A 20,399-nucleotide genomic window follows, 5' to 3' on the forward strand; every position below is an offset into this window, starting at 1 on the left:
TCCGTGTGCCAGAAGATTGTGGAGTTCAAATTCCATGCTAGGAGTTGGGTACAGAGCCAAGCCACATAAGGGATTCTTTCTTCCCAAGACACAAATCTGGAACCAAGAACGCACAAACTTGGCTTAAGCCATTGGAGAGGCAGAAGGGTACAATTTGAGCTGAACCATCTGCCAGTCACCAATTTTTCGAAGTGTGAGGTCTGAGGTTGGCATACAAATTGGCCACCTACAAACTGTGTACATGATTTACAAGTCATAAATGCTAAAAATGTCTTTTTCATTCTTGCTTTCAACCACCAAGCCCAAAAGATTATTTCTTTCTTCTCTCTCCCTAATACCTAGACACCTACCATAATGCTGAACAATCATGATACCCTGAAATGCGTGCCTATGCTAGGTATGCTTTGTGCCACCATTATTCAGATGGAACTCCTTCTAATAGCACCTTTAATCTTCCATGAGGTTGTAACACTTTAAATAGTTAGCTCTGGTATTGAGGCATGTTTCTATAAGGAACAAAAACAAACCTTTAGATTGTTTTGCCAAATAGTTGTGTTGACATCTGTTTTTGAATTGAAGCCCTAGCTTTCCAGTTCAGGGAGGCTTTTTACGCACAGGACAAACACTCTCTCTGGTCTATCTAACCTGGTGTTTAGTGCTTAGAATATGGCCTGTTCTGCCTACCTCAGTGTGATCTGGAATTATTCTGTTTGGCGAGAGGTAATGCAGGGATTTGTGCTTACGTCTCCTGCCTCTTGGATTAGGGTTCTAACCACCAGGCTAGAGCACCAGTTACCATCTCACTCTCTTGTGAGGGGAGGGAACCCTCTCCATGAAACAAAACAGCATATTTTACTGAAATATCATTTCATCTACAAATATTCTGACTTGTTCTACTAACACCCATGTGAGGTAAGTATCTCCCCCATTTTACAGGTGGGGAAAAACAGACTTGTCCAAAGCTGCAAAGCACTCAGGCATTCTCATCTCCCAGACTTATACCAAAACCACCTCTCTTTTTTGTTGTCATTTGAAAACTAGTTCTATTTGCAGTGCCCTGGACCCAACAGCCCTTAAGGCTGGATACTATGCACAGAGAGCTCCAACTCTTGGAAACACATGACAACAACATAATCTCAGCTTTCATTTTGAAAAAAAAAAACCCAAACCAAAAAACATTCTAACTAGCATAAAGAAAAGCTCATACACTTCAGTCACATGTAACAGGGTCAGTGATATCTGCTGAAGTCTGCATACAGCTCGAAACAATAGCATTAAAAAGTATAAACTACCCCCTTTTTGTCCTAATGGATTAACTCTGAAAGCCACTGCTCTGGGCACGACCTAAACAGAGATTTTTGCAGTCAGACCAAAACAGTTTTGCAGGGCTGCTATTGGTAGAAACCACTACAAAAAGGGTCATCTGATCAGATAGATGGGGCTCAGTCCTCCCTTCTCCAGGAAGAGTCCCGGCCCTCATGAAGAGAGGGAACTGTGGTTCAGCCTGTTCAAAGAAGAGTGGTAATGGTCCCTCACCAGACTGCTCATCCAAGCAGCCTCTACCACTGCCACCTCAAGGAATGGTGGAGCCATTCCATAAGGACCCAATGTTGTGTTGTCTGGGATCCATATTATAATAATACTACCCTACAGTCGCTGTGATGACCCTCTAACACCACTTCAAATGCCCTGTACTTCCTTTCAAGTCCGCTGTGAGGGATAGAGAAAGGGGGTTTGTCTTCTATTCCAGCTTTTATCTAATGTCAGCAGTGATCAGAGTGTGATCTGACTTTGCCTGTTGCTCCCTGAGCCTGCTGTGGCCGGGGCGATGCAAAGACAGAACACTCAGCCCGCATGGCCAGTGCAGTCTATGCCCTTGTAGCATGCAGAGATACTCAAAATAAGAGGAGGTTACTCACCCGTGCAGTAACTGACGTTCTTCGAGATGAGTGTCCCTGTGGGTGTTCTACTCCAGGTGCTGGTGTGTCCCTGCGCTGTCGCTCAGAGATTTGTACAGCAGTACCCACATGGGCTGCACACGCGTGGTTCCTCCCTCACGCATCATTGGTGCCTGAACGGCCTAGTCCTTTCCAAATAAGGATACAATGCTCTGTGCACATCGCTGCTTCGAAAGTATTTGCATGAGGTTTAGTAAAGAAGGTTGGTAGATAGATAGGTTCATTGAGGTGGAAGGATGAATACACCTTCAGGAGAAATTTGGGATGCCTTCGGAGCATGACTTTATCCTTAAAAAACAGTGTACAGTGGGTTCAAGTTCTCCTATGTGTCTGGTGAGTGAAATTGCCACTAAGAATGCAGCTTTTATAGATAGGTGTAATAGAGAGCAGGATGCTAGCAGTTCGAATGGCTTTTGCGTCAAACATGTGAGGACCAAGTGGAGGTCCCATGGTTGAGTGGGTGGTCTGATGTCTGGGTACAGGGTATGCATGCCTTTGAGGAATCTTTTTGCGATAGGGTTGGTGAAGACAGTGGTATCACTGATCTTCCAGTGAAATGCTGTGATTGCTGCCAGATGTACCTTTATGGAGCTGACGGAAAGCCCAGATTGTTTAAGCTCCAGAAGGTAGTCCACTGTGATTAGAAGAGGTGTGGAAGTAGGAGCAGTTTGCCTAGCACAATACCACGCCATGAACCCAGACCATTTATGGAGATAGGTGGTACGTTTAGATTGTGTCCTGATGTGCAATAGTACAGTTTGCACCTGCTCAGAGAAGCCTAGTTCTTCACTGGAGAACCATTGAGGAGCCATGTCTTGAGGTGGAGCATTTCTATGTTTGGGTGGTATAGATGGCTTCTGCATTGGGACAATAGGTTTGGGAGTGGTGGGGAGGGAGATTGATGGACAAGTGGACATCGTGTTAGAAGTGGGTACCATGGCTATCTGAGCCATGTAGGGACTATCAGTATGATCCTGGCCCTCTCTTTCCATATCTTTAATACTACTTTGTGTAGGAGTGGTATCGGTGGGAATGCGTATAGTAGGTTGTTGCTCCATCTGATTGCAAATGCATCTCCCATGGACTGTTTTCCCAAACCCTCTCTGGAGCAGAATCTGGGGCATTTCTTGTTGGTCATGGTCACAAACAGGTCCAGTTGTGGATAACACCAGATTTTGAATATGTTGTTTATTTCCCATTCATGGTGGAGCAGGAAGGATCGGCTGAGCTCGTTTGCTGTGGTGTTTTGTGCACTGGGCAGGTACAAAGCAGAGATATCGATATTGTGTTGGAGGCACCAATTCCAAAGTTTCATAGCCTCGGTGCAGAGTAAATGGGATCGAGCTCCTCCTTGCCTGTTTATATAAAACGTACAAGCAACATTGTTGGTCATGATCCTGATCTTTTGGTTCTTGATGAGTGGGAGAAAGTAAAGACAAGTGTTGTGTACTTCTCAGTGCTCTAGAAGAAGATTTATATGTAGTGAGGTCTCTGTAGGGGTCCATTGGCTTTGAGTGGTATCGTGTCCCATGTGTGCCCCCCAGTCAGCGAGGAATGCATCTGTAGTAATTATAATCAAAGCGGTTTCCTGTAAATACGGGACTTGGGAGGCTGTGTGGCTGAGACCACCATATGAGTGAGTCCTTGGTAGGTACAGTAAGAAGTTTGTTTAGTCTGTGCACATTTGGTTCGTAGACAGTGGCTAGCCAACCTTGTAGGCATCGCAAGTACAGGCATGCGTTCTTGACCACAAAAGTGCATGCAGCCATGTGGCCTAGAAGTTGTAGGCAATCATGAGCCATGACCTGTGGGCTGTTCTGCAGTTTAGCGAACAGATTTTTTATGTTGATGAATCTATTGGTTGGAAGAGACGTGATGCCAGTTGTGGAGTCGAGGTGTGCACCTATGAACTCCAGACATTGAGTAGCGATTAATGTGGATTTGTTTGTGTTTATTTGCAGGCCAAGGCCCTGGAAGCAGTCTATGGTCATCTGTGTGGATTGAATGGCTTCCTCACGAGTTTGAAATTTGAGGAGTCAATCATCTAGGTAAAGGAAGATTATTATTCCTTTTTTCTGAATGTGTACAGTAACCACTGCAAGGATCTTGGAGAAGACGTGGGGTGCTCTTGAGACACCAAAGGGTAGAACCCTGTATTGGTAGTGGCTTGTTCCCAGAACAAATCTGAGAAAATGTCAGTTACGTGAAAATAAGCATCCTGCAGGTCGAGGGCTGAAAACCAATCTCCCTGCTCCAGCGCCAGAAGAATGGGGTCATTAGGGTAACCATTTTGAATTTTTGCTTTTTGACAAACTTGTTGAGTCACCTGAGGTCAAGAATGGGTCTCCATCCCTCACTTTTCTTTTCTGTCAAAAAAATACTGGGAGTAAAAACCCTTTTCCCTTGTGCTGATCGGGTACCCTCTCCACTGCTCCTAGTCACAGAAGATTTTGTACTTCTTGGTGGAGCAAGTGGTCCTGAGAGGAGTCCCTGAAGAGGAACAGAGCAGGGAGGGCGGTGCGGGAGGGGGCAGAGTATGGACAAGAAGGGGATGGTATAGCCCAATTGGATATCCTCTAGGGCCCATCTGTCTGTAGTGATGTTTCATCAGTGCTCATAAAATAAGAGCAAAGGGTTGAGTAATTAGTGTGAGCACTGGAGTGTGTGGGAGGTTTTCTATGCCCTCGACCAAGGCTTAAAAATCTGCTTGTTAGGTGGAGGAGGTTGGGACACTGCTAATGGTAAGGGGCATCGTCGCTGAGGCCTAGGTCTCTGGCGGTGATGCTGATCATATGGCTTTTGTTGTGTGTACGCCGGGTATCGCAGGTGTTGGTAAAGCCAATCCCTATGTTGGCTCCTTCTAGAGGCTGGTGTATGGATGCCTAGAGATCTCAGAGTAATCCTGGAATCCTTCATGGTGTGCAGAACCTCATTGGCCTTTGCTGCAAATAATTTCTCACCATCAAAGGGGAGATCCTCCACACTCTTCTATATCTCACATGGGAAAGAGGAAGAGTTGAACCATGAAGCCTGACACACAACAGCCATCGCATTGGACCTGGCTGCGGTGTCCACAGCATCAAGGGCAGCCTGAAGTGCCATGTGGGAAATTATTTGCCCTTCAGATACCACTGTCTTAAATTGCAGTCTCTTTTCTTCTGGAGTGCCATTAATAAATTCCATGAATTTCCTGTAGTTTCTATGGTTATTTGGCTAAGAGGGCCACATAGTTTGTCACCCTGAATTGCAGTGTGGAGGATGCATGAACCTTGTGGCTAAATAAGTCAATTTTTTTTAAACTGTCCCTGTCCAAGGGAGCAGGCCAGAAATGTTGCTGCTTGTGTCTTTGGTTCACCATTTCCACTACCAGCGAGTTTGGTGTTGGATGTGTGAAAAAAAACTCTGAGCCCTTGGAGGGAACATAGTATTTTTGACCTGCCCTCTTGCAGGTCAGGGGTATAGTGGCTGGGGTTTTCCAGATATTCTTGGTCAGGTCCATGATCGCTTCATTGATCAAGAGCGCAATCTTGGAGGAGGCCACAGGTTCCAAGATGTCTGTCAGCTCACGTTGAGTCTCTGACACCTTTTCTATAGTGATCTTGAGCTTGCTAGCCACCCTTTTAAATAGGACCTGAATGTGGGGTGAAATCATCTGCTATTGTTGTTGGCAGCAGCATAATAGCCTCATCAGGTGAGGAAGATGAGTTAGTGTTATTTGGAGAGGTATCGGGGGCCACCTCTTCTGTGTGCACCACTGCAGGTTCCTCCTGTACATCCATCACAGAGGTGTGCGAGGGTTGAGGAGGAGATTTAGTGTCACCTCTATGTGGGCTATGTTGACTGGTGTGATGTCTCCTGTACGACCCCCATGGGCTCCAATAATGCCATTGTCTGGGGAAGGGCATGGGTGGTAAGGGTAGTAAGTCTCTGGCATATGAGGACCTTGATTTTATTGCTCCAACATTAGTAGGTGTGGAGCACCCAAGCCCTCCTTCCACTTCGCCATCCACATCACTAGAAAAGTGAGAGGGGATAATTTTTAGTAGAGTCCCAGTGAGATGTTGGTACCCAGTAAAGGAGATTCAAGGATTGGTGAAACAAGCAAATCCCTTTGGAGAAGAAAATATGGTGCGAATATAGACAGTGCCAATGGGTACTGTGCTGATTCCAGCGGCGGGACAGCAGGGTCAGTTGCTACCCAATTGGCATGGCACTGTGTGTGCGTCATCAGAGGTGGTTGAGGAGTCGGTGCTGAGGCTGTAATAGCGGTTGTGTGCGGCACAGACAAGTGTGCCTGAGGTGGTGCAGAGTCCTTTGCAGTGCCAGGTGGTGCCGTGGCAAAAGAGGCAGGCAACTTCAAGCCATTAGCCTCAGCACCGGAGTGGTGCATAGCAGCAGCAGCAGCTGGAGTACGGACAGCGCCTGAGGTGCTCGGAGCATTGTATGTGCTAAGTCGTGGTGTGGTTGGCAAGGACAAGACAGACCTACTCAGGGACCATTTGGAGGCAGTCTGGTCCCTGTGAGGTGATGAAGCTGCCTGTTTTTTGGCTGATTTTTTGTCCTTGGTGGACTTATGAGCCCTCCTTGGGACGGAGCCCTCCTGATCTGGATCAAAGACAGGCCTGAGGGACTTTTCCCCATCAGAATTAACTTGAGCCTCAGGTCTCTGTCCTTCATGCCATGGCTTTGAGCTTGCTACAATAGGCACATTTTTGGGGCCATGGGATTCCCCCAAATGGCTGATGCACTGAGAATGGCCATCAGAGATGGGGATGGCCTCTCTGCACCTAATGAATCTCTTAAAGCCTGGGGAGCCAGGCACAATGTAAAGTCCCTAACTAACCATGAGGGAAAAATGGGAAGAAAAAAAGTAAGGAAGGGTAGAAGGAAATAAAACTCATCTGACTAAAATACTATCCTAACAAAACTAACTATCCAAAAGCGAAACATTTTTGAGCGGGACCACTGATATCTGTCTGAGGTCGAGGACGGTAGAGAAGAAACTGAGGAGTCAGGGCCATGCATGTGCTGTTAAGGCACCAACGGCTCATGAGGCAGGCACCATGCGCATGTGGCCTGTGCGGATACTGCTGTACAAATCTCTGAGCCAAGACACAGGATGCACCAGCACCTGGAGTGGATCACCCACAGGGACATCTCTCAAAGAACCACCAAGTTAGCCAGTCCCTGAAACTCACTTGGCAACAAAATATGGGCCTAACTCAAAACTTAGACCAGTTTTATGAACTGACCAAGGCCAGGTCCAATTTGGAGTACAGTGCCACCTACTGAATCATCATTCAATACCATTTCCAACAGGCACTTAAATTTTCCTTGGATACCTCCCATCCAAGTGCAGACTCAAACAGATATTGCTTAACTTATTAGATCAAATGAGCTCTCTGTGCCAGGAGGCATGGCTCCAAGTAAACACATGGCATTCAAAAGGAGGAAGACAAACGCAGCAGACTTTATGTCCACCTTTGTGCAGAGTATACATGGGGCCTTGTATATGCATATGAATACGTTTTGGAAATGTTTCAGGCTTGGCTTCATTTCAGTCTTATTTAGAATTTCTTCCAGGGTGTTTCAACTCAGTCTCAGCAGCTTGTCTGTACATTTCCCTTGCACAAAGATTTCAAAACAGATTCTACGTTGAATCTTTAGAAATTCATTCTGACCCTAACCATTACAGAGAAATAGAAAGGAGTACTGCAGACACATTCCTAACATCCATTTAGACAGGGACAATGAAACATGCAATTAACATTAAAGTGGCAACAAAACAGCTTACATTAGAGGACAAAGCCCTTATGACATCCTCCGCAAGCCTGCAGCAATGTTAAACACCCACACATACACAAAAAATAGCCAAGCCTTATAAAATACCACCTGTGGTGGTGAATATGCTAGGAAAATAAAATACTAAAAATAAACATTAAGGTTAGCCAACACGTGACAATCATCAGCAAAGGGTTAAGCAGTTAGAAAAGCTAGCTGAACTGCAAGTCGTGTGTGTGTGTGTGTGTTCTGGGGGGGCGGGAGGGAGGGAAAGACCCATGAGTAACATTAACTATTATCAGAACAGAAAAGCCTCTAAGGAATGCAAAACTAAAGTTCAATGAACCAACTGTGTATCTATCATGTCTATAAGTGTCACTCTGGTTAGTGTTGCTGCAATTATCACTAGTACAGTTTGCCTGGCAGAGGAGGGATGATGTTTGTTTTCTCAGCTCTTCATTACAGAATGCATATTAGTTACTGGAGAAAGTACTTTAGATAATGCTTTGAGACTTAAACCCATATTTAGGCATTTGTAAAGTCATATTACCCTATGCTGTTCTCCTTGTATTATAGTAGAGGCCAGAGTCATGGATAGATTAGGTAGTCAGAGGTGGTGCTGTCATTCTGAGGCCACTAGCACACTTGGGTAGAGGAAGCGGGGCACATAATTGAAACTGGTATAGCACGATGACTGTGTGATATGAAGTATCCCTTTAAAATGTTGGTTTAAATTGTAAGATAGGCCTCATTCAAGACAGATTAATTTCCTAGCCTCCAGTTCTGCAAAGTGCAAGTCTCTTGAAGAATCAGGGAACTAATTGCTAGGGCTGTGTGCTACCATGCAAGACCTAGGTTTTATTCCCAATCTTGTTTCCTCAGCCCTGAACCATCACCGACTGGGAGTGGCAGCATAAACATGCTCAGGGCCGGCTCTACCATTTTTGCCACCCCAAGCCTGGAGCCAGCCCTGAACATGCTCATATCCTCCTCTTCACAAGGGGGTGTGCTTGTTCAGGAAGAAAGTCATTAGTTACTCTGTAACAATCTGTGGAGCAATGCTAAAAGAACTAGAAAAGAACCGTGCTGAGTTCTTCTTGGCTAGAAAGATGGGGGATAGAATATGGGTCTCAACTGGACTAAATAAAAATGGGGACGGGTGAGGAGGGGAAAATCACAGGATTTGAAGAAGGACAGGGAGGTTCCAGGGTAAAGAAGATCTGGGCCTTCTAGTTTCAGGTAATCAGTAGTTAAGGTTTAGGGGCAATACTCTGGGAGAAGTCAGAAGCAGTTTGAGTAGGAGGGATTATTTTTATTCTACTCTTTTCACCAAACTAAATCTTGCTGATGTCACTGAGTCAACCAAATTTGGGGTACAGGCCTGTGACTGACACAGACTTTGCATGGAGTTATACAAAACTTTACCATAACAATTAAAAAAGCCACCCCCGTCCCAAAAGAAGCCAAACCCTTAATCATAAAGAACAGCTCTGCTTGATGCCCATTAACACATTGTAACAGCCACCTGATGCAATGAAATCAAAAGAAATAGCAAATGAAAGACTGAGTAATTATGAAAGGAGCTAACGAGAAACAGCCTTTACCAGGTGGTGTCTTCTGTTCCAAAGGAGCTTTTGTTGACAAGAGTTGTTTGTGTTTAGGGAATATTCCATTCCGAGTACAAATTTCCTTCTTTTCCTGAGTCCTTCATGTTATGATCTATTTCAGCTGTTTGTTACCTTATTTGTGATGAAAAGGGAATATTACCGGTAATTTCACTACACACATCCATTCAATTCTATCAAGGTATACATTGACCAAGTCTGTAAGAATAGGTGAAATTTAGCACCTTAAACTTCTTTGTTCATTTCCCAGTTATTTTGATTCATTAGCTTGCCTGCTAACAATGTCTCTGGTGCTACACAAGCCAACTATGGTCTCTCTCCGCCCACTTTCATCCTCAGAACTGCTATAAATGATGTTGGAAAAACAGCATTGTCAGCAGGTTCTTTCCTAGCCTGAAACTTAAACCTTATTGAAAAGTTCTACAGAATTTAATAGAGAATGGGAACCTTCATATGTCTTTTTAAATTAACTTACAGAATTCTGTATCAAGATGTAATTGGCTATTAAATAATACAGCAAGGATATTCTCCATTAAGTTCTACAGGCTCTTTTTTAAGTAACACCTATGCAGTCTAGTCTGAATTCTGCAGGACTTTTCCAAAATAATAGAAAGGTTTTGTGTTTTGAGAGATAACTAGATTTGGCTCAGCTGTCTGGGATAAGAAATGACCACAAGATTCACTTAGGACTTGAGCAGAACATACAGTTTTGTCTTAATAAATAAATAGGATTAAGTGAATTCAGTGCTTTAAAGAGATTCCAAAATGATAGCCCTGGAAGATGAACTCCTCCATGTATTAACAGTACAGATATAGCGTTGGGCCTACTAGTGCAAGCTTCCCCACAAATAAGTCCCAAGTTCTAACCTTGAGGGAATACCTCTTTCAAGGAGTTAGAAGGTACCCTAATTCTATCTACACATCCCATCCTTAATTCAGCTAGGATGTCAATTAATACCATAGATAGTAGTTTATTTGTGAGAGCTTGATTTCTTGAGGTTTCTAAACTAAAATTTATGGCTGCCTAGAATGGAACCTCTAGAGCACCTCTAAAGGTGTAGAAACAGAGGAGTGAGGAGCTAGTCTAAACTAGGTGGAGGAGAGAGCAACTATAAAACAGAGGTATCAGGAAAGAGAATGGGGCTCTCTCTTTTCCTCCCTCACCAGTTTTTCAGCTCTCAAATGGCTGTTTTGTATATTGAACACTGGGTGATAACATGAGGACTCCATGCTTGTAGAACTGAACCATCTCTTTACTAAGAGAATAATTTACTGAGATTTACTTCTGCGGCTTGCCTGCGGGAGGTCCCTGGTCCCGCAGATTCGGCGGCACGCCTGCCGGAAGGTCCACCAAAGCCACGGGACCAGCGGACCCTCCGCAGGCATGCCGCCAAGGCAACCTGCCTGACACCCTCACGGCGACCGGCAGAGCACCCCCAGTGGCTTGCCGCCCCAGGCACATGCTTGGCGTGCTGGTGCCTGGAGCCGCCCCTGCCTGCCGCTATAATCCAAGCCCTAGGTACACAGACTGACTTCCCAACTCTTCCCTCCTGTAACCTAGGCTTTTATCCCCAAATTATGTGCAGGTCACACACTACACATGAGGACCTATTTTTTCAGCTTGCCCTATAGGCGTCCATCTCCTTAAAACAGGTCCTTAAATTTTGGTTGAATTTTGGACAGGGCCCCAAGGTGACTGTTCCAATTCCGAGTCTGATTCTGTTAAATTCAGCCTGCAGATATCCTCGTCACTGGAAATCTCTGTCTCAAACCCTGCTGCTTTTTTCTTTCCAGAGTGGCTGTGGCATTCAGACAAAGTGGTTCTGCTTCCTTTGTCCCATATATTGCCCATAGGCTGGGCATTTTTCTTTCTGCATTACTTTCCATAGTATATGCACTGGACCATTCTCAGTTGGTCTCTCTCTGTCCTGCTTCCTGGATTCCTTTATCTTGGCCTTATGTAATTATTCTGCAACAGTGGCCATCATTATTTCGATCCTTGCCCTGGACAGTTCAGCTGCACTTGGTATTTGGAGTAATTTCTCTCCTGTTGGATCTGTTTCTCTCAATCTCTCCTATAAGCTGGAATCATGTGTCCCACAAGTTGAGCCGGTCTATAAATTAGGGAATCTTTAGTGTCTCCAAAGTTACATGTAGATGCTGGAGTTCTCAGCTCTAATATAACTGTCTATTTCTTCTTCTGCTTCTTGGCTTTGGGTTAATAAAAGACTCCATGCTCTCTGCTTCCCTCCAGTATCTTTCTACAGTCTCATTCAGTCTGGAATGACAGTACTCAAGACAACTTTATCAGCTGTTCTAGTGTTTGGGGCAATTTTTCCTGGCAACAGGGAGCTCTACCCCTTTTGCCAAGGGAACTTACATAGTGTGGTTAGGGAGGAAACATGCTCAGTGTTTTTTCAGTATATTAAAAGGGCAACAAGGAATACATCTGGTGTAGTCCTTTAGACTCTGCCCAGTCACTGAGTTTCAGTGGCTCTGGCACGTACATTTGAAAGATGGAATAATATATGAAGGACAAGGCATTTTCCCATTTTAAAAGCAAATTTTAAAAATCAACATGTCAAAAGACATACTGAATGATCCATGAGACATTAATTTACTTTCCAAGATTGTGAGTAGTGCCCAATATATACAAGCACAGTGGGTATCAGATGTATTCTGGTGCTTTGAAAACTATGTTAGTATTACAAGCCATCACTTTAAACCTAAAGGGGTTTCTTGGTTCTTTTTCAGACTAATGGACTGTGTAGGAAAGCATACAGTCTGGATCTTCAGTCAGTCTGCAAAGAGTGAGCCTAGTGTAAAGTGGGTTGAGTTGTGTCTCTCTGCCTAGAGAAGCTTGCTATGTCTGTTTTTTTTGGTTCGTGTATGTTAAGATTCTGGATTCTAAGGAATAAAGTTCTGTTACCTTTCAACCTTTCAGAAGGAGAATTCTATGTTTTTAATCTAACATGAAATGCAGCACTTGTGATCTGCAAAGGTTCATATAAACCTTATATTTACTTTAAGTTCTGGGGAAAAAAAAACACCAAACTCATCTAAAATTGATGGGGTTTGCCTGGTTTTGAGTTGAAACTGGGCTAAATAAGAATGTTGCTTAGGGCTTGGTCAAACACACATTTAAGTCAATGGAAACTCCCATTGACTCCACTGGGCTTAGGTCAGGCCCATCATAACTACTCCACAGTCTACCAGACTACACAAATCCATCTATGGTGCCTGTAAAGCTCTTTACACACATTTAACATGGGTAGGAGAACATTCATCCTGCTTCTTATCGACAATGTCTGTGAATGAAGTGTTTATCAGCATTTTTGCTGCTTAACAGCACACACAATCTGAAAGAAATTAAGCCCTTTACAAATTGATTTCAGTAAGCAGCTGTTTGAAAGGCCATTTTTAAAAACTGGCATGTTTTGGGTGAACCACATCCTTTCAAAAATTCCTGGATTGATCCCTTTTGCTGTAACTCCTAACAGTGTTATGTTGGTCATGCTTTATTGCTTAATGTGATAATGTGAAATAATTTACAAAGATAATTGGGTGTTAACGCTGCAGAGGTGCCAATGTTGCTAACATAAGCATTTCTAACATTGCAAGAAAATGGAGCACAGTATAAAAAGTTACCAAATATGCAATTTATTCATTGAGACAGTCCCTGTATGTTGAATAAATACCAACTGCTTATTAGTAATCTATTTAAATAACCTGTTTATTGAAGATGAGTGGCTGTGTAATAGATACATATCAAAATTATGGTTTCTAAATCCCACTTAATATGTTTTGAATATTCAATTGGTCTTTAACCTACACGGCACTAAGACTGTCAGAGAAATTTATTCTAATACTTTTGGTTCAGGAAAAAAACAAAGCTATTGAATGCTAAATATATATGCACCAGTGGCTTTTTATAAACTTATTTATTGAAGATTAAAATCTATGTAATAGATACCAACTATTAAAACCATATTTAACTATGAAAAATATATTTAATCAGAGATTAAATATTGTAATAAGACTAAACTATCAGCTATTTATGATTCTTATTGTCAAGCCTTATAAAAATGCTACTACTTTAACTCACCTTGGACTATGGTAAGTCAGAAGTAGACTGAACTACTACTTAGGAAGAGAGAGTTATTTAATTTGCTGGAAAGTCAAGTGCAGGAGAGAAGTCTAGTACATGGTCAATCAACTTGTAGGTAGGCAAAATCATGGACAAAAGTGGGTGTTGTGAAAGGGAGAGATTTCCCTCCCTTCTCTTATCAGTTTTCTGATTAGGCAGTGAAATACTCACCATTCATAAAACTGACATAAGTTGTCTTATTCTGACACTATATTGAATAATTTAATTGGGCCATTTCCAGGATGTAATTTTTGTAATCTTTTTACTTTGCAGTATTGATTATGTGAGGATGATAACCTCTTAGTATGAAGCCTGTCTGTGCTTTTCAGAGACTTGTATTGTATAATTTATAATAGGGAGTTACCTGAGACCTGGGATTTCTTATTAAACTGTCAGGGCCTAGAGAAATCAATTTAAAAAATTTTCTTTCTGCTGTATTTATTGTATAGATGGATTGAAGAAGAAAGATCTGGGAACAAGTATTATTTTGAATAAACCAACACGAGCTCTCTCTCACCCACAAATACCCACCCACTGAAACCAATGAGATGATTACTTGGTAGATATTAGTCCTTTACATTTTGCAGTTTTTCTATCTAGGATGCAAACATTATTTTCTGTTTTTAAAGGAAAGCTTGTTAAGAAGAGAAACTGCTAGATACAAGAAATATTTATATGCATTGCAGGAAAGGTATCTCTCCCCTGCTTTTTGACTTAATATAGCTACCATTTTACAATATCCACAGTGATGATAATTGCTTAGCAACAGACTGAAGGGGATTTGCATTAGTTGATGTACATACAAACAACACCAACTAAACAATTAGCACAAACAAAAGAATCCTTCTATCACAAACACATTATCACAGCTGCACAGAAAACAAACTGAATGTTACTGTTTAATTACTGCCAAGAAGGTGGGTTTTGTTTAATTTTAAGATTTCGCAGAACCACTAGTGTTCACAAAGAGACTGCTGAAGTTAGTGCATGTCTGATGCTAGTGAGAGCCACTGGCCATGCACCATTAACGAGAGGTTGCATTGCTATTTGATATGCTGAAGCCAAGGCCACAAATATACTGCAATTACATGTGACATAAATGGACATGGTATTTTTAAACTCGGAGGCTTGCTATACTGAGACTTTAAAAAAAAGAAGGGCATCTATTGAGTAGATATGATACGTTAGCACCCATGTTTTTGTTGCCATTCCCGTTCAAGTGACAGCTGCATGCCACACACCATGTGCCTGGTGGTTGCTGCACCTTACTGTAGGAGTACTCTCCTGCTGCTGTGTGTTTACCATCAAGAGCTTTGAGATCCAGGTCATTATGTGAAGTGATTCTGTCATCCCTTCCATGTCACTGTTCTCTTGCAGAATGGCTGGCATATTTGGGCTAGATTTTGTTTTCTTTCAAAGAAGGACTGGCAGACTGCTGCAGTCATTTCACCTGTTATCTGTATGAATAAAGGATTTTTAAACATAGCCTCAGCTGAATAGCTTTTTAGCTACTCATGCCATCACCTTTTCAACCTGAGGAGCCTGTAATTTCCCTGCTGCTCTAGCAGCAGTGACCAGGATGGCTTTTATTTGTCTCTATCTGGTCAACAGATTGTACCTTGTCTCTCAGAAATAAACTCAGCTACTATGATCCACAACTTGTCACCTCAAGATCAGGCTACTGCAATGCATCATGTGCAATACAGATCTAAGTAAAACCAGAGAGGGAAACTTGTGCAGCATGCACCTGGTTAAGCAAAGTGCTCCCAGCAGCAAACAGGATGCCCACTCTGGATTTCTGGCTGTTGGATTGGCCCTATGGCCATAAAAATGGCTTGGAACCTGCCTGTGTCAGGCATTGCTTCACTTTCCCTGTACCAAATTGCCATGGAAGAGCTCAAGTTGAAGTACTGTCAGTTTAAGATTAAAGAGAACTGATGGGATTTTCCTTTATAGGCAAAGAAATGCGAGGTTTCCTCCCAGCCTTCCTTTTTTTCAAAACCAGGCCCCACATAGCCCAATCTCCTCACCTTCAGGCCATGGTGCAAGATGTGCCTCTTTCCCCAACCTTGTGGGGAAGGAAGGAGGCACTGAGAGCTGATCAAGAGAGTTTCTCTGGTGGGATGTTACTTCATTTGGCAAATCTGCTGGAGCCCTGGACGTACTTTGTAAAGGTTTTCCGCAAACTAGAACAAACAACGAAAATAATCCTGTGTGCTCACTCTCCCTGAGACCTCATAAGTGTCACCAATGTGCAGTTCCTAGGCCAAGTCATTCTTGTGCCATGTGGTGGCTTTTCCTTTGTAAGTCAAAGTGGGCCGGGGGTGAGACAATTGTTTTGTTTTTTTAAGTCCTTCCCTGCTCCTCTGTTTGAAAGCAAATGAGGAGGGAAGGGAGGAAACCAGGTCCACAGCATGGTGTTCGAGAAGAAAAAGTAGTACCTTAGGGTGACCAGATAGCAAATGTGAAAAATCAGGACAGGGGGTGGGGAGTAATAGGAGCCTATATAAGAAAAAGACCCAAAAATCGGGACTGTCCCTATAAAATCAGGACATATGGTCACCCTATACCTTACACGCACATTGAACAGCAAACCAAGTCAGTGTGTATAAATCAGAGCTTTTCTAATGGCCTTTTTGCTAATTTTGCCCCCTACTGCCTATTTGCAGCTCACATGAGCCTTCTTTCACTCTCTCTTTGTTGGTGCTTATTTCCTAGTGTTATATTGTCCCTCCATAGAAAGTGCATGACTGAATGGATCTGTAGGCCAGCTTTTTTAATTGGACCAAAGTATTTTCCCTGCGAAGAGAGAGATGAAACCTAGCATTTTTCATTTGGATACAATGCATTTTTATTGCAAGTGAAAGGCAGATAATAGCTTTGGCAGTTGCTTTCTAAGTAGGTCTACTGCTTACTGCATCAAAATGAAAGTTAGGAAAGATAGCCACAGTTGGCATTTTCTGATCAGGTCCTTTTTTCTTCTATTGAGGATGAAGATGCAGGTTGACAATTCTCAATTAGGCACTCTTTTCTCCTATTGATAATGAATTCTTTCATTTTAAACTGCGCTATAATCTGGCCAGCTGAGTACAGTAAGTGAAGGCTGATAATTAACTAAACTGATAACATGAACAGCCATTTGTTACAATTTTATAGTATTTCTTTTTATTGTAAAGGACATTATTTTTGTTCTAATATGTATTTGGAAAATTGGGATTTGTTTAACACTCACTAAAATCATTCCTATACTCAGAGACAAATTATAATAAATGACTTTTTTTTCCTTTCTATTTAGCAACCAATTTTACAGACAATTAAATTACACTAAAGTAGATTAATCAACTTTAATGTGAATCAATATACTTGTTTTCGCTATATTTTGTGCTACAGCAAAATACACCAACTTGAGATGTATTGTAAAATAGATACTAGCTATTTGCATTCATGGATATTACACAACCCATTTTTCATGGCTAATCAATCTACAGTAATTTAGATAAGATGTTCATTAATCAGATTAGGCACCTCTGCACACACACAAATCAATAGTTTTCTAAATAGAAGAGTTAAAGGAAGCAATAGAGATTGGATGTGGTGATCTTGCCTGAATTTTCAGTCAGCATGAGATCAGGTTAGAGTTATGCTGAAATTATACCCATATTTAGAACCAAACAAATTAATTTTTTGGTCCTGCAGTGATATATTATATATTTTACATATTATACAAACACATGCTTTTCTATGTCCAGATTTAAGCAAAGATTGTGACCAGATATTCTTAAAAATTACACTATGACAAAAGTTGTTCCCAGGGTATTTCAGCCAAGATGAGAAGTATGAGACAATATTCAGAAGGAAACTTGTAGTGAGAATTCCAGCCAAATTTAGCACATTCCAAGAGGCATGAATTCAACTAAACACAAAGACTAAACATTTTGCATTTCACCCAGCACTAGTTTTCAGTTGTCTCATCATGGTAGATAATGCAAAAGATTTGTACAGAGTCAGGGTAACCACTGTTGTGAGGGTGGCAATGCAACCAGTGGATCTGCCTTACATAAAAGAGAGGCTGTAATGGGTTAATGGTCTATGGATTAATGAACCACTATTCTGGACAAGGCTTTAAAACACACAAAAAGCCAAACAAAAAAGAACTCCCACACCACTTGACCAGCATCATGCGAAGGAGAATCTGGTGTATGCTAGAAATATATTTGAGAGAGTTAGACCCTTATTGGTAAGATAGAAGACTGTTCATGGTTGCCTTGTTTGAAGAGTTATGATTGGTTGGGTTAAAAGATTGCTGGAAAGGACTGTTATGAACAGTAATTTTCCACTGAAAAAAGTGGTGATTAAAATCTTAAGAGCAACTCAGAAGAGGAAAGGGGACTCATCTTTTGCTTGCTCGGACAACATCAACACCTATTCTGCTAACTAACCCCCTGAGTATTGGTGATGGGTAAACCTCAAGAGATTTGTAGATTAGGTTTGGTTCAGATAATAATCCAAACTTTCAAATGGTTATGCAGGCTTTATCTGAACAATCCAGACCCTTTGTCTGCAAAATGAGAATAGAAATCTCATGATACCACATCTTTACCAAGATAAAGAAATAAAATATCCAAACACTTCAGAGAGCAATTATTTTGAGTTCCATTCTTACAATGAGAAATAAAGGGGAAGGTGTCATCTGGCCACCCACCTCCCCCAAGGACTTCCAGTGAGCAGAGAGAGAGAGTTGCAGTGTACTTGCCCTTTCTGCCTACCCCTGGAACGCACCCAGTACATTTTACTGGTGTTCATTCATGATTTGCCTGGCATTTTCAGGCTTTTGTTAGCTTACAGGCTCACACAAACCTAGATAAACTGAACCTTAAAGTCTGTGTTCACCAATACCATGCATTACTAAAACAGATTTTGTAATACAGGCTCCCCACCGTGATTGTAAGTAGCATGTGCAAAGGGAGTTGTTTTTAAGTGGATGTTAAATACTGCAGTTATTGACAAAAATCTTCTAAAAAGCCTTTAAGAACAGTTCTCTTTCCTAGTGATTACCTGGGAGGGGGTAACTCAAAAAATTTAACATTTAACATAAGGGTTCCCTAAGGAAAAACCTATCCTGTTCATTAGGAGACTGGTTTTAATAATTTTTAAACAAACAGTTTCCCCTTCCCACATTACTTTCTTTACTGCTTTATCTAATGCTTGTTTTGCAGAAGACAAAATGATTATGTTGCAACAGGGAACACCATTGGTCAATATCTGACATTATTAAACAGGCAGAATTCAGAAACAGGCCTACTGTTAAAGTGGAGACTTTCAAGGTTTGTTTTTAATGTGCCAAAGCTGTCAGGCCAGATTTGACACTTGCCCATGGACCTAGATCCCCTTTGTGAGTAAGGAAAGCTCCCATTAACTCAGTGGGTTATTTGCCCAAGTAAGAATAGAAGACCTGAACACAAACACTTTTCAGGTTCACCCATCATTGACCTTCTTTAGCATATGCAAATGCCAATATCACAAGGGCAATCTTTCAAACAGGACAATATAAAGGACAGACTCATCAATCCTTTTAAGCCAGGGTGGAAAAGCCAAGCAAAACCCAAGGCGGAAAAACAAGGCCACCCCTCAAATAGTTTTCCTTCTAGGAGATACTTATTAGCACATATCTGGCTTTTTAGCAGTATGACTTAATCAGACCAACTAAATCCTCCTGCTAAAGGAGCACCATACTACCAAAGCCAAACCCATACACAGCCCTTACCTTTTCTATTTAGGAAGATCTCCTTCTCCTCAAAAACACAGCTTCAAACCACAGCAGGCCTTAATTGTTTATGGCTTCCCTTTTCACTAAACACAGCTGTCAGCTTTGCCTTTCAAATGCCTAAAGTGCCACAGCTGTGCCACAGACTGGTGCCAGCAGGGCTCAAGCGAATGCACTACAAGTAGTACTGTAGACGTTGTGGCTTGGGTACTCAAGCCCACTCAAACCCCTAGACTTGACAGCCTGAGCCACAATATCCACACAACTATTTTTATCATGATAGATTGGGCCCCACTAGTGCAAGTCTATTACCCAGGCTGGAAGGCTTGCTCCAAGCTGCAGTATAGACAGGGCTATGCTGCTATAGCAGAGCACATACCTCACATCATAGACATTTTATTATTTGACCAAACACTTACAAGTGACAGCAATTTGTTTCCAGCTGTAGCCACCTTTGTTGTAATGCTGTATAGTGACATAATCTCTGTAAATGTAAAGATAAAGGAAATAGTATTATTCCATAGCTATTAATTACAGGAGTTCATTTGTCTTTTAAGCAACTGATGTGGCTTTTACATTTTCTTTTCTTTTGTCTCTTTTTTTTTGTATCCTCTGCTTTTTTAAAAAAGTGTGATTCCACTTTGAAAATTGACTGTAAGGAGGACACTGCAAGCATACCAGGCTTCACAACGTTCAGTGGCTTCGAAATCAAATCCATTGATTTTACACAGGTGTAAGTAATTGGGATTTAGTAAACAACTTTGTTGATGATGCCTAAAAAAAAAAAAGTAGAATCCAGCTGTGTTGGCTCTGGAAGGATAGGAGGAGTTAAAAGCAGCATAAACTATTTTTTGTCATTAAAATCAGTGAATCTGGCTTGGAATACACATAAGGAAGACATTTGTCAAATAAAGTGATGGGTTACTTAGTCAATTTTCTGAGCAGAGACAAATGTCAAGCATTTTATGTAGTTATGTGTTGTTGTGTTACATAGAGGATGCATGGTTTGAACAGGGGGCCAAATTCAGTCCTAGCATCAGTGGGTGCAACTCCTCTTTAAGCCAACTTTTTTCTAATGTTGTGATTCTGCACTGTTTGGTTTGATTCAGCTAAGTGCAACATAA

The 20,399-nt window shown here is 41.9% G+C and overlaps 1 long non-coding RNA gene across 1 annotated transcript in view; it reads right to left on the reverse strand.

Moving 5' to 3' along the window:
- LOC123376436 overlaps positions 1-19,585 on the reverse strand; it is a 159,385-nt gene extending 139,800 nt beyond the window's left edge. Inside the window, exons 1-2 of the long non-coding RNA XR_006581788.1 lie at positions 19,276-19,585; positions 9,344-9,478 (exon numbers count right to left, since the gene is read on the reverse strand). This is a non-coding gene — a long non-coding RNA (uncharacterized LOC123376436). The remainder of the gene's footprint in view (positions 1-9,343; positions 9,479-19,275) is intronic.
- Positions 19,586-20,399: the final 814 nt, after the last annotated feature.

This window comes from Mauremys mutica, chromosome 8 (assembly GCF_020497125.1).
Source record: "Mauremys mutica isolate MM-2020 ecotype Southern chromosome 8, ASM2049712v1, whole genome shotgun sequence".
NCBI classification, from domain to species: domain Eukaryota; kingdom Metazoa; phylum Chordata; order Testudines; family Geoemydidae; genus Mauremys; species Mauremys mutica.